At 35.3% G+C, this 13,645-nt stretch overlaps 1 protein-coding gene across 1 annotated transcript in view; it reads left to right on the top strand.

The window, feature by feature from the left end:
- Positions 1 to 13,645, top strand: part of MARCH1 (membrane associated ring-CH-type finger 1) — a 174,104-nt gene that overhangs the window by 9,627 nt on the left and 150,832 nt on the right. The window lies entirely within an intron of this gene.

The following is a 13,645-nucleotide window of genomic DNA, read 5'->3' as shown; positions in this document are numbered from 1 at the left end:
ACCTTAACAACAACCTGCAACTGAATTCTCTGCTCTAATTTTATGCTCTGAGAATTCCAGCCTTTTAGGATTTATGAATTTTCTTCCTTACAATTTCATTTAATAGGCCCTTGCTATCTGTCCTGACAAAGCTCTTAACCTACTTTTTCTACATATCTTTCATTGCTTTATTCATTTTTTGTTCCTTGTCATTCGTCTCCTCCAATTAAATGATCTGTCCTTTTCATCTGTGTTTCTGCAGACGGAAATTTTGTAGATTCCATACTGTTTAGGAGAACGTAATGGGATGGGAGTGTCACAGTGAATATTTATGACCTTTTGGCGACTGTCTTTGTGAAACTCTGACAATTTCCTCAAAAAACGGAGAGAGCAAGTACATGAATAGTTTTGGGGGTGCTTCCCCATGCATTTTTAGCATCATTTTTGCCCATTCATCCTCCTGAGTCTCCTGTTGCTTATACAAAGCTTTGATCGGATCCTGTTAGGTTGTGCCTCTAATAGACTTACTTTGTTTAAGTTAGGCTGGGTCTTAGCAATAGTATCTTTTGCTTGTTGCAATCAAAGTATCCCAATACCCATTCTTAGATGTTTTCACTATTAATTGTGATCTCTGAATGGAAGAAAAGATGGTATTTGCAGACATAAGTTGAGCACTGTTATTAATGCAAGAAGTGGGAGGTGAGAAGGATTATAAAGATTCTTTGAAATCAGTGAATTTGTTCTCCTTTTGTCATTTTTAACAAAACATGTCTGGTTTTGTTGATATTGCCTAAAAGTTCTAATTTTAATAAGACCAGATTTTTAATTTGCTAGATATGACATGCATATAAAGAAATATTGTTGTCCTGTAGGAGTGCCTACAGTCTAAATATACAAAAACACATGGGTTGAAAATAAGATTTTACAGTTGTAGCATTTTCTTTAAACGTAGCTTATTTCTTTTGTCCTTTATCCTTTGTGTCCCAGTTGAAAGAATGTTTCTTAAAAAGCAGCTTACAAGGAAAGTTGTAAAGAAGTGTTAGTTCACTGCAAAAAAGTGAATATTGATTAAACAGAGAAATCACAACAGTCAAAATAGACAGCATACAAAGGCAGGCATCATACTTTAGTCATCTGTTGTGTTGAGTAAACTCAGCTGCATATTTCAAAGGAGGGCCCTACTCAGCTTTTTGTTTCTCATGTAGCACCAGGGACTCATGCTCAAGCGACAGTGGTCAATGTCAACACTTTTCTAAAGCAAACAGTTCTAAAAATTGCAACTGTAGGGCACTTGATCTAAAAACAGATTTGTACCTGCTATTAATTGGATCCAGGGGTGGACTTCACAGCATGCAACAGAAAGGGAAAATTTTATCTTTGCGTCATGAATGTAATGAAACTGTTGACCCAATGTGACTAATAGCTATGGCTTAGTTGACACAATCTTGTAGCTTTTTTAAGGTAGCAGGACAGCAACATCTCAGGGAGGTGAAAAGTATTTCATTCTTAGCTGGGTAATGGGAGAGAACAAAGCTGCTTCATTCATTGCTTTGTGTCTTGTAGACACCAGATTTTTAGTCTTTCTGGTAAATGCATGTTACTGTATTATGATAGGTCTCATTCTCTGTTGTGTCACTTCAGTTTTCCTTTGTATCAGTGGGGGAAAAACATCTAATGAGGAGTCATCTTTTAACTGCATTTTCTATCTGAAATGAGAATTTCAGTGGGTTAAGAGAAATGCAGGTTTTCAGTAAAGTTGGTTTAAGTTTATTGCGTATGCTGGAGAAAGCCAGTGGGATGAGACTTAGGTGATAAAATATCTTGTTAGGCAGCTGAGGAATATTGGAGGAGGTGAGCAAGAGCCAACTAGGAGGAAGTTCTGCAATCTATTTATGAGATAGGTTGTTATTTTAAGGTAAATGATCCTTAAATACTAAAATCTACAAAGTGTTTATCAGTGGGTGATATTAGAAAAAGTGGTAATCAGAATAAGATATGCCTCATTAGTTTTTGTGAATATTTAAAGGTGAAGGCTTTGTTCAAGGTGCTTTGAGACTAATCCTTCTGGGAAACACAGAAATGTTATGTATGCATCCTTTCCTGAAGGAATTTAACAATACTTCCCCCAGCTAATGTTTGGTTGAAATGTGGATTTTGATAACCTTAGCAAACGTTCAGATTCTGCTTCAAATTTTTTTTTTTAGATTTCTTTTATTTGACTTGAACTGGTCAGCTTTTGCCATGAAACACATTTGGTATCTAATGTGTCTTTCATATGGTAAAACCAAAAATTCACTGAATTCTTTTTGAAGAAAATCAAGGATAAATCAAGAAAATATTTCAAAGATAATCAGTATAGGTTAAATTGATCAGTAAGTGAAAAGGATAACAGTTTTCAAATACAATCATAGTGAATTTTCCGAGGAATTTGGTGCCAAATCACCTTTGAAATTTAGCAGGCACAAGGCTTTTAACTTAATTAGTCTCTTCAGGAAATCCAAAGCCTAATCCCCATTTTAGACACTTAATAAGCAGTATCCAAAATTGAGAAAATTTAGGTCCAGAATTCAGAAATACTCTTTCAAGAAAGGGATGTTTTTATTGTGTGTGAGTCCTTTTTTAACTTTGCAACTAGCATTTGTTCCATTATTTCTGTGCATTGAAAAAAAACAGGTTTTCCACACACATGAGCTGGAGTTTTGTGTAATGTGGTCTGATACCTGCATATAGTGTCCGCTTTGAGACAGATGTCACCCTGTGTTTTTGCCACACTGAGTACCTTAATGATATTGGAGATATATTCACTGCTTGCACTATTTATTACTAAAAGATGTCTGTAAACTTATGCTGTAAATGATCTTGAAATTTGCAGTTTTTCATAGTTTCCCACTGAGAAAAGTTTCTTTGGGGGAGAGAAGAGGGTTTGACTCAGAATTCAAATACAAATTATAACTTCCTGTTACATCATTTTCAATCCATGTAGTCATTCACCCAGTGGCAACATGTTTTTAAGGGTGGTACTTTGCAGTGTAAGAAGTATGTGATGCTTGTGCCAAGGCTGTCATTTCACTCATGTCCTCAAGAGTAGCTTTTAAAGTTCAGAAGTGGATACATGGGAGTGATTTCGCATCTTGGAGGTGTTACAGTGTAATCCTGACTTTCAGAGTTTGGGTATTCATGTTGGTCAGAGAATGAGAAAGAAAGGTGTGCAATCTGAGCTAGCACGCACGAGCGATTAGTGTACTTTGCAGTCCTACAGTAAAATAAGCTATAACTCTCAGATTAGCATGTGAAGATGCAATAAGCCTCTTAAATGTCCAGTTTCCAAGTTGCTGTTTAGCCCTGATACTATGATGAGAATCTCATGAGCTATTCGAAAGCAATCTTATTTTCATAAAGCTGAGCTTTATAAAGGTCGGGTTTCTTTTGCAGAATATAAGTGCTGCATGAACTGTTGGTAGTGTTTGGAAGTCACTCTTATGCTGCATTTTGAAGAACTATGAAATTCAGGCTTCTGTGTAAATAAATACATATACAGAATATATGTGTTCTGTATATGTTGTCTTCTTATGCTGACTTCTGAACAGGGATGAATTTTACCCTGTAGTGAACACACATGAAGAAAACAGTTGTAAGTTAAGTGTTTTCTGTCCTCTTTTAGCTACTGAGTATATACTGATCAAAAGCTTTAAGTATTTCCATAATTGTTATTTTACACCCCCAATTCCTAGAAAATCTTAGTACTGTTCTGCTGTAAAAATGTATGCAATTATTGCTATTTTGCTAAGATACTCAACAATATATAATAAACTTTCTGTCAGTATGTGATGTGAAGAAACTCATTAACTTTGTGGCACAAGGAGGGTAGGTAGTAAATCTTACTTCAGTCCTGAGAATGAATTTATTAGCTGTTTTTAAGCAGGAGGTTGACAAATCTGACCATTAATTTAGGCTTTTAATAACCTCTTCTGACTCTCTTGAAAAAATGCAGTTATTCACTGAGAAAAACAAGAAAAAATATATTTGTATCTGAAAATACGATGACTTCAGAAAGTGTACTGGAGAGCATTTGCAACTTTTTTGCTGATTGTTTCTGATTGATATGGGCAAATGATGAAAACTTGTGCTCACCAAAGGTGAAATAGCTCTGTGGAGAAGCTTGGCACTCCAGAGTGATTAGTGGAACTTAAAGGAACTGTAATTAGTATTGGGTCTTCTCAGGTTGGATTTTCTTCCAGTGCTTAAGCATTGGTGCGATTATATAGCAAAGAGCTTTTCATAGTATCCTCACATTGCACAGGAGTTCACTATAAAGCTTACCACATTTATGTGGTACTGAAGATAATACAGTTCTGGCTTGAAAAACAGATAAATGTAATAGCACATTATGTTTAATCTTATTTTCCAAAGCAAAACATCCAAGCAGAGGTAAAATAAAAGTATAATCAGATTAATCTTGCAATGTTTAGAAAGCTGGTGATGGTAACACAAAGAAATACATTACTTAAATCTGTGGTAGAGTTGTGTTAATTGGGAATGAATATTTAAAGTACATAATCTGCAGAAATCTATAAAATTGCAATGATTTGCCTGGGTGTTTATTCTGAAAGGTGTTTTTCCTTTGGGAAATTATTTTATCATCCTTCTCCTGCCTGTCCCCCATCTGAATTACCACTGTTAGACACCTAGTTCCATGGAAAAGTAACAAACAGAACAAACCCCTGCAAAACTCTTGATTTCTTCATCAATAAGTACCATGTAAACACCTGAGGAATTCTTATTTCAGTACTCCTCTTCAAAAAACGTTCATGGCTTTGATGGTAACCAGTGGATCCTTCAGAACAGGAGCTTGAGGGATTTGTTTTCTGAATCTGGGTCCATTACAATTTAAAATGAGTGCTAAATTGTGATAGTAAACTCAAAGTTAATATGGCAATGCCCATCTAAGTGTCATAACTAATTACAGAATTAGGTAAGTGTCATAACAACAAATTATATTTGGTTAGAAATGAATATCTTTGTAATAGTTATGTTGCTCTGCTTTCGGTATACTTTCACAGCTTTTAGGTGAAATTATAAACTTAATCTTAAACCTTTTGTACCGTAATAACACTTTGAAATTCTGTTTATGTGGAGAAAAGAAAGAAGGATGAAGAAAGGCTTGTGTATGTGTAGGCAAATGTTGTATCACACATTTTTAAACTAAATTATCTTTGTTTAATCAGAAATGTAGTCCATGTTTAAGAACTAACCTTTTCTGATTTCATTAAGCTTCTCAGGCATGTAGAGTTTCAGCCAGGGAATGTGCTTTGTTTTGAACTCAGTCAGCAACCCCTATAAAAATGTTTAATTAACTTTTTGCCAATGTCAATATAGTACTATTATACTCAGAAGGCCAGATGAGCCCCCTCTGGTGGCTCATTTACATTGAAGTTCTGTTCTTTCCTTTACTTAAGTATCTGTTTACTAAAGCAACCAAGGCTGCTGACCCTAGGTATCAGTAAGGCATCAGTTCCTTGTGGGCTTATATTTTAATTGAAAAACATCAACAATTTTCTTACAGAATGAAACACCAGCATTTAAATTCAATTTGTTAGCAAAATAAATAAAGAGGTACTGGGTATCAAAGTAAGCAAATAAAACTAAATTATTTACTCTAGTCTAAATCGCACATTAGATAGGTGGCAGTAATTTAGGAGTGGCATCCACTCTTAAACTTAGGAAATGTTTGGATATTAAAGAAAATTATTCAAGAATGTGAAGCCTGTTCTTTTAAAATGGTTTAATCCTTTGGCTGAGCTACAACTTGAGTTAAAATAAATCTTGGTATCAGCGTTCATTTAAGCTATTTCATAGCATTAAAGAGAAGCATAGTGCATCTCACACATAGTCATTTTAAGATTATGGAACCAGGAGACTTTGTGGGTCAAAATAACCAAGTTTAAACTGAATTTGCCACCTCTGTAATGTTAGTTTCCACAGATCCTTTCAAACTACATGCTGTTGTTATTTAATGGGATCCTTATCATACTAGTTATGAACCATCCTCTCTCTGAAGCAGTGGGAGAAGTTTCAAAGACAAAACACCAACATGCACACTGGACATGAGGTTAAAAATTTGGTTCAATATAGAAGATACCTTAATAAAAGGCATAAAAGTTATTTTCAATAAAGCTGATTACAGAATAGAATATTTTAAAAAGTAAAGAAATTATAGTTCCTGGAATATGAATATTTAGCCAAATTCCTGCCCATTTTTTTCTGAAAGAAAAGAGAAGGAAGGGGTTGCAACAGATGAGAATAGGAGGAAAACTGCATTATTTTAAGCTTATAAAATAGAGATGTAAAATATAGGGAAAAATACTGTATAATCAACAGTAGACACCTGTAGGAAGTTGAGAAGAACTATAAAAAGTGTTTTGAATTAATATTCATTTGCATTTTTTAATTAATAACTTGCATTTTTTCACGTCCCTTAAACATTCTAGCAGCTGAGATTCACAAAGCAAATGATGATTAACAAACGTGGAAAATCTCTAAAAGTAGACTTTCTGTATTCACACAAATGGACCTGGTTGTAAGATTTTATTTCTGATCACAAATTGTGCATCTGTCTTCATTCTTTGTCAAATAGTATTGAGAGTATGGTTCATAGTATAATCTCCCATATACTGTGCACCTGAATAACTGTGTTTAAACCAACCAACCTTGGTCTGGCAGTCTAATGATATGTAGCCATTTAACAGAAGCAGGTGGGTTAGCAAACAATAATGTCCTTTTGTGCATTTTTTTAGAACAGTTTCCTGCCATGTCCAGGTTCAGCATCTCCTTGATGTTGGTGATCAGAACTTTGAGAAGTGGCAAGTCTAATTTTTGAGGAAATTACTGATGTAGTTTGTTCAGGAATGAGAAGAATTGGAAATAACTTGCTTGGAGCACCCTAGGACTATGTTTACATTTTTGCAGCTGATGATAATTAGCATTTTCCAGTCATCCTTTGATTAAGAAATATGCTGATCGATCCTATCAGTCTGTGCTCGTGGCTGCTATCCAAATTCTTTTTCCTGTTCTACCAGTGCCGTAACTGTGTTTCTTGTGCTACTGAACTTCATCCTGCTTCAAATGCTCTCATCTAGAAGACTGTCCAGGTATTCCTGCTTTGTGCCCTCCACTGTGTTGACTGATAGCTTTGAATCTTGGCTAAGAACTTCAGTCCATTCTTACTGAATAATGTTGGAACTCTTTAAGATTGTTGTATTCAGGTTTGTAGCATTTAAGCTAAAATTAAGCAGGTGGATTCCACTGCTTACTACATTTTGATGTTTCTCTTATAAAGACTGTTACATTAAAATACCTTTTACATGTATGTCATGAAGAAGTAGGAAATAATAATGGGAATAATAAAGGGAAATAAAATTTTAGGTGGCAATGTATTTATTTACCCTCTACTCTTTAACTTTAGTAAGTAATATTTTTCTGTAGTAAACATAACCAAATAACTCAATAGCCATTTCCTGAACAACTGGACTTGTATTTATGGTCTGAAGAAGCACATGGATAACAGCATTTTAATTTTGTATTTGTATGCTAGTGTACATGTACAACTAGACAGCACGGCATGCAGATTACTTCCACCAGTACAAAACCAGCAACATCATTTCAGACAGTGTAGTTTAGTGAAATGATACCACCTTTATATTGCTGAAGGTCAGCAATATTTGTAAGCAGTGATGGTTGAGAGGTTAGTGTTCATCATGAAGGTAGAACTACCTGAGCTGGAGAGGTGATAGGACCTCTTAGCACTTGTGGACATAGACATAAGGTAGGTACTGCAAAATAGAATAAACATAGTACGATCCCTATCTTGTGTAGTGAGTGGCTAAGTGTCACTGCAGTATAAATAGCAGTATCTTGAGTGGATGCTTTAACTCCATAATTTTATTTCTTTTGTAGTGTAAATTGGTTAAATAGATAGTGGGCTCATTCTGTGTAAAAGTTTGTCATTGGCTTTCTGTTTGTTTTTATGAGATATAGCTACGTTTAAACAAAAAATCCAAATTATAACTCTAATTTCTGAGAGAAATTGGCTGTTCAAGCTACTGGCAGTTGGTAGAACTTTGCAAGTCTTCCTTTGTACCTTATTTCATGGGGACACTGTGGTGTGATAAGTGAAGTGTACACTTGGCTTAATTTAGATAAACAGTGCAAACACTCTATTGGAAGTATCCATGGAAGTTTTTGTGTTTAACACGGGGAAACCAGAAGTTGTTTTTAATTCTGCTATCTAGGAGATAATTACTGTAATTGGTTTTAGCAGTCAGGGGCACCATTTTATCCAATTTACCACTATTCATATCTCACTTCCATCAAATCTGTTTCAGCTAGGTAAACTTTTATTTGATGTACTGGGCATATTTTAATTCAGTCTCAGCTATTAGTTTTCAATTTTTTAACTTGCTTTTTGACTTGTACCCTTCCATGACCTGAGTTTTTAGGTATTCTAAATATGCTTTAAGCAGTATATATGCACAGCTATGCAAGTGGCAAATAGGTTCTTCCATGTTTGCACTGATTCCTATTTTAGCTTCTCCATAGAGAAGACCTGTGCTTAGTAATGCTGTTGATGAAATGATGTGCAATAGTGTGCAGTGTCCTGTGAATGGCAATATAGAAAAAAATAGACATGAATTTGAAATTTTTAGTTGATTGCTTCCTTAATACCTTTAATACACCTACATTCATGTTACATTATGTGGTATTTCTCAGCACTCCAGTCAGTTATGAAGCTGAAAGTGGGCAATGGGGAAACCTGCCAAAATCCCCCTGAGGATCTAATAACATGATGGCTACATTCAAGTCTATATAAATTCCATATTGCACTTAAAACGTGACTTCCAATATGACATTACAAATCCATTTGTTCTAATTTGTGAAGAAGGCAACTTCTATTTACCTCTTTTATAAACTTCTCAGTTTTGCTTTTGATGACGACTTACTTGCGTAACTCTTGTGTTCCTCATGCTTCTCCATTTGGAGCCAGCCCACAGTGCAGAACACTATTTAAGACAAACTGGCCCAGATAGCAGAGAACAACATGTTTTCCTATTCAGAGGAAAAGATATCTGGAAACTGGTCCATGCTGCTTTGAAATATTTGTATTTGGCTAAAGAGATCTTACATATTTGCTGTAATTGCATGACTAACTTGGTACTGCAGTAGGTTTAAGCTTTTTTTTTTTTAAACTGTGAGAAGAACTGAAGAAATTTTTCATTTATCTAAAAATTTTATTTGGTTCTAGTGTCATGTAACTCAAGGATGCTGTGAAGCCCAAGGGCTTGGTTTACATCAGTCGTGTTTGGCCTGCATTAGACAACTGCTAGCTGCATTTTTAATTGAGGTGTTAGAAGCTTCTGCTAGTTAAAGTGACTGTATTTCATCCGACTTGATCATTGTCTAGTACTGGTATCCACTTCCACAGCTGTTGTAGTGATCAGACTTGCTTCTCTGTACCTAAAATGTACTTAGGAATAAAAGATAGGCTGAATGTCACAACAGGTAGCTTCCATTAAGTTTCGTAATATCAGTGAGATCTGTGTTTTCTTTTCTTTTTTCCTCTCAAAACTTTATGTAAGAGAGTAACTGCTACTTTAAATTGCGTTTAAAGGGTGTTATTAGAAGTGTGTGTGTGTGTGTGTATACATATATATATATATATATATATATATATATATATTTGTGTGCCTGTAAATGTAAATGAATAAAGGCCTCTGAATACATGGTGATATGGGCTGATACAGTTTTGATAGCCTGACAGAAAAATTTCATTTAAAATTGTAATCGGGATTCTTTTCTATAGAACTTACTTTTAAATTCTTTTGAATTTTTGCCTCCTGATCATACCCCTTGTTATTGTTGTTGTTTGCAGTTGTTACATGCTTTATTTACCCTTCTGTAATTTTGTCATCAGTGCAGGTCAGAGGTAAGAGGCTCAATTGCTTTGAGGTACTTGTTAATATCAGTGCGAAATGAAGTGGATCCTTTGCAATAATTTTGGGTTACAGATGACTTTGTACTTTATACAGGGATATATTCGGGACTGCAGTGCATCTGAATGCAGTAATGGAATATTATTGGGTTCAAACTCTTCTTAAACCCACATTGTTTTGTTGTCTTCTCAAATGAAACTGTGATGAGAACAAATGAGGTGGCAGAGTAATACTTATTTTCATCAATTTTGTATTAAGGAAATTAAGGTAATAAATGCTGAAGACAATACATTAAAGTGACTAGGACACTGAAGATGTAGAGGTGAGGTAAGATGCTTGTAGTATATAGAAAGCATGTTAATAGGTCTGAAAACATTTATGAGGGTGTAGAATCTCCCCAGTTCTCCCCAGTTAGATAGTAAGAGGAGCATCATATATACAGTGTATGTGACTTTTCTGTATTATCTTTGAAGTGAGTGATACTTATTCCTAGATCTCAGGACTATAGGCTATCGGTTTGTACTTTTTTGTACATGGTGCATTCATAGCCAATGTATCTAAACATTTTATGTCCACATTTTTTTCCTAAATTTTATATAGCTTTTGATTTAAAGATCATATGATGAATACAGTACATCTTGTTTAAAGAGGATTTTATGCTGAGTAGAAAAGAATTAGCGTTACCTGTTCCTGATAAAAGAAAGTGTTATTTTTGCAGGGAAACTTATTATTATGCTTTCTTTAATTCAAGAATCTTGCAAAAATTTGGGATTCTCTAAGTGATGGCAACAAGGCAGAGTGATGATATATAGGCTGTCAGTAAACTGGCAATATGCTAGTACAGTGTTTCCTTGTAACTGTGTTACAAAAGGGGTTGTTTTGCTGTTTTTCATTCTCTCAGCGCTTACATTGCCACAGTCAGACCATTAACCATTAGTTGATCAGATTCTCTTCTTCAATGCAGTAGGCTTTTGTAAACAGCTATGGCGAGAAGATAATGTGCTCATCATTAAATTAAAATAAAAATGTTGTGTGTGTATGTAGGGTTAGAATTTTGATCCCTTTTAGTTGTCTGATTCTTATGGAAATGCTTCCAGGAATGGTTTGCACAGCAAATGAACGTCTCCTGACTGTGAGAGAGGACATAGTACTCTCAGAGCCACAGGTGGAGGGAATAGATGAAGAGGTTGCATGTGTTGCAGGCTAGAGCAGAAACACACAGTACAGTCCACAGCTAGGGAGCAGATCTGCATTGTGAAACACCAGGAAAATGGTTCCTTTTGATTTCTTTTGTGTTCACCAAGATCTGACTGGTACTGTTCATAATGTGCGTACTGATTACTAAAAATTAGCTTGAATTCCTTGACTTTTCTGAACTGGTGTTAGTAGGGTTTCAAACCGTAAGCGAAAAGGGGAGTACATCTCTCTTCTGTAGTTACTTGCTTTCAAGAACTGCACATTATATTTCTGTAACTTAAATCAGTTACTAATGGCCCACCCAACACATATCTCTCTTCTCTGACACATCATTTTCATCTGCTCCAGGTCAGCAATTCTCTTCTGTTACTGTCATCCCCTCGAGGCTGAAACCTCATCTAGCTGCTTTGCACAGCAGCTCCATACTTCACCGAGCAGCTGTCACGCTGTCCTTCTGGTGAGGCATGGCACCAAAATGATGACTTTTTGGGTGGTATATTTTCCCAAATTAGCATTGTTTAAGCAGAATGTCACAGGCTGATCTCCATGGGGAATGGATGGAAGTTACCATATTTTCTAACAAAGGGGTGTGTGTGTGTGTGTGTGTGTGTATATATATATATATACATATATATATATATATGTATATATAATCACTTTATAACTTTGAAGTACTTTGGGCCTCTGGGAGTTAAAACACATTGTAAACTGAAATCAGTAGTTTTGTTGTTTCTGCAAGATGTGCTCTGATGTTATACTGTTGTTTCTGAGATCATAGATGTATTAACACCTGTGCAAAAGCTTTATGTTTTATAATTTTATATAGTAAATGTGAAAAAGCTGAAGGAACACTAAACTCAAGTGTGGGACACAAAACCAATCCTAATCCCACCTCTGCCACTGACTTTTATCATCTGCTTTTGGATAGGTCCCTTATCTTTGTGGAGAGCATGATGCTCTCCATATTTCTATGTGCAGCGGTATGAGGCTTGATTGTTTTGTGACTTGATTTAGCACTTGGGCTGGGAGGAACAGTGTTCAGTGTATGTACAGTGAGGGCAATCACATGTTAATATGAAGTCTCCGCCTGGTGAAGAAATGTAATTAGTGAAACAGTGAAGCAAAATGCAAGCATGGATTTACTTGATGGTAAAGTATACCCCTTGCTTTGGACTAGTTTTTTTTTGTTACATGCTTTTTAATGGCATAGGGTCACTGTGGGGGGAAAAAAGGGTCACAAGACTTCATCATTTTAAAAAGAACTAAGCATATCACACCCTTTAAGGTCCTAATTCGAGCTAACTCAAACAGACATGGAGAGGATTAAAGAAATTACTGGTTAACCTAGAGATCTCTGATTTGAATCTCAAGTTCAGATGATTTAAAATGCAGAATTACTGGCACAGTATCAAAAGGCAGGTTGACTTTTTAAAATTTAACTGGACATGCAAACACACCCAACAGGAATCCTCCATTTTAATATCTCAAAACCACTAGTTTTCGATCAGTGTTTTTATCAAAGAGGTAAGTGATTATCATGACAAAGCAGAGCCAGGTTTAGGGATTCTTAATCTGCTTGGTCCTCTGTGGAAGGAAATGAGTTTGTACCTTTAAAACTTTCTGTTAAACTAATAAGGAATTTCCTTATATTATAGTGTTGTTTAAGGTTAACAGTTAAACTTTGCCAGTCTGGTCTATGACTTTTCTTGTCTTTGAATACTGCTAGAATAAATTATTGTATTACAGCTGTCTTGGTAAGTGGGAGATTCTCTTTTTTTCCTGATTTATATTCAAAATTCAGAAAAATCTCTTTCTGTACATTGGAAGCTTTTAAAATTTACATTCATACTAATTTGGAAATATTAAAGATGGAATAAGCATGTAAAATAGAACTAAAAATGCATAAATGAACTGTGTAAATAGCAATAGACTTCATCTTGTTCTTTGTAAATCTATTCCATGACTATGGATACATATGTATATAAAATATATGTAATAAATATATAGATATAAAAATGTGCCCGCATACACACACATGCAGCATCTGTAAAGTCCTAGTACAGATTATGATTCTTAATGCTTAATGATAAACCCTTGTATTAGTGTGTCAATATACCTTAGTTTAAACCAGTGGTGTAAAACTGGAATGGCAGCGTGAACCAGATCCCAATTTGTCTCTGGCTAGTCTCTTGTAAGCTCCGTTAACTCAGACTGAGGAATAGTAAGTAGTGGAGTAGTGAATCAACAGTATTTTAAATCCTCACCACATGGCTTTGTATATAATGCCATTATTTCTTGTTAGAATTCCAAATGCAACTGTATACAGATAGAAATAAATTTGATTTATTTCAAGGCCTGGATATTATTTTTTTTTTAAAGTGTCAACATACTAAAACACTGTTAGTGTTCGCTCTGGTTTTGTTGTTTGGTTTGTGGGTTTTGTTCTTTCCCCCCCCCCCCCCCCCCCCCCCCCCCCCCCCCCC

This window comes from Athene cunicularia (assembly GCF_003259725.1).
Source record: "Athene cunicularia isolate RWA chromosome 4 unlocalized genomic scaffold, athCun1 chr4_part2, whole genome shotgun sequence".
Lineage (NCBI taxonomy): Eukaryota > Metazoa > Chordata > Aves > Strigiformes > Strigidae > Athene > Athene cunicularia.
The sequence above is the reverse complement of the archived record's forward strand: the minus strand, read 5'-3'. Positions and strand labels throughout refer to the sequence as shown.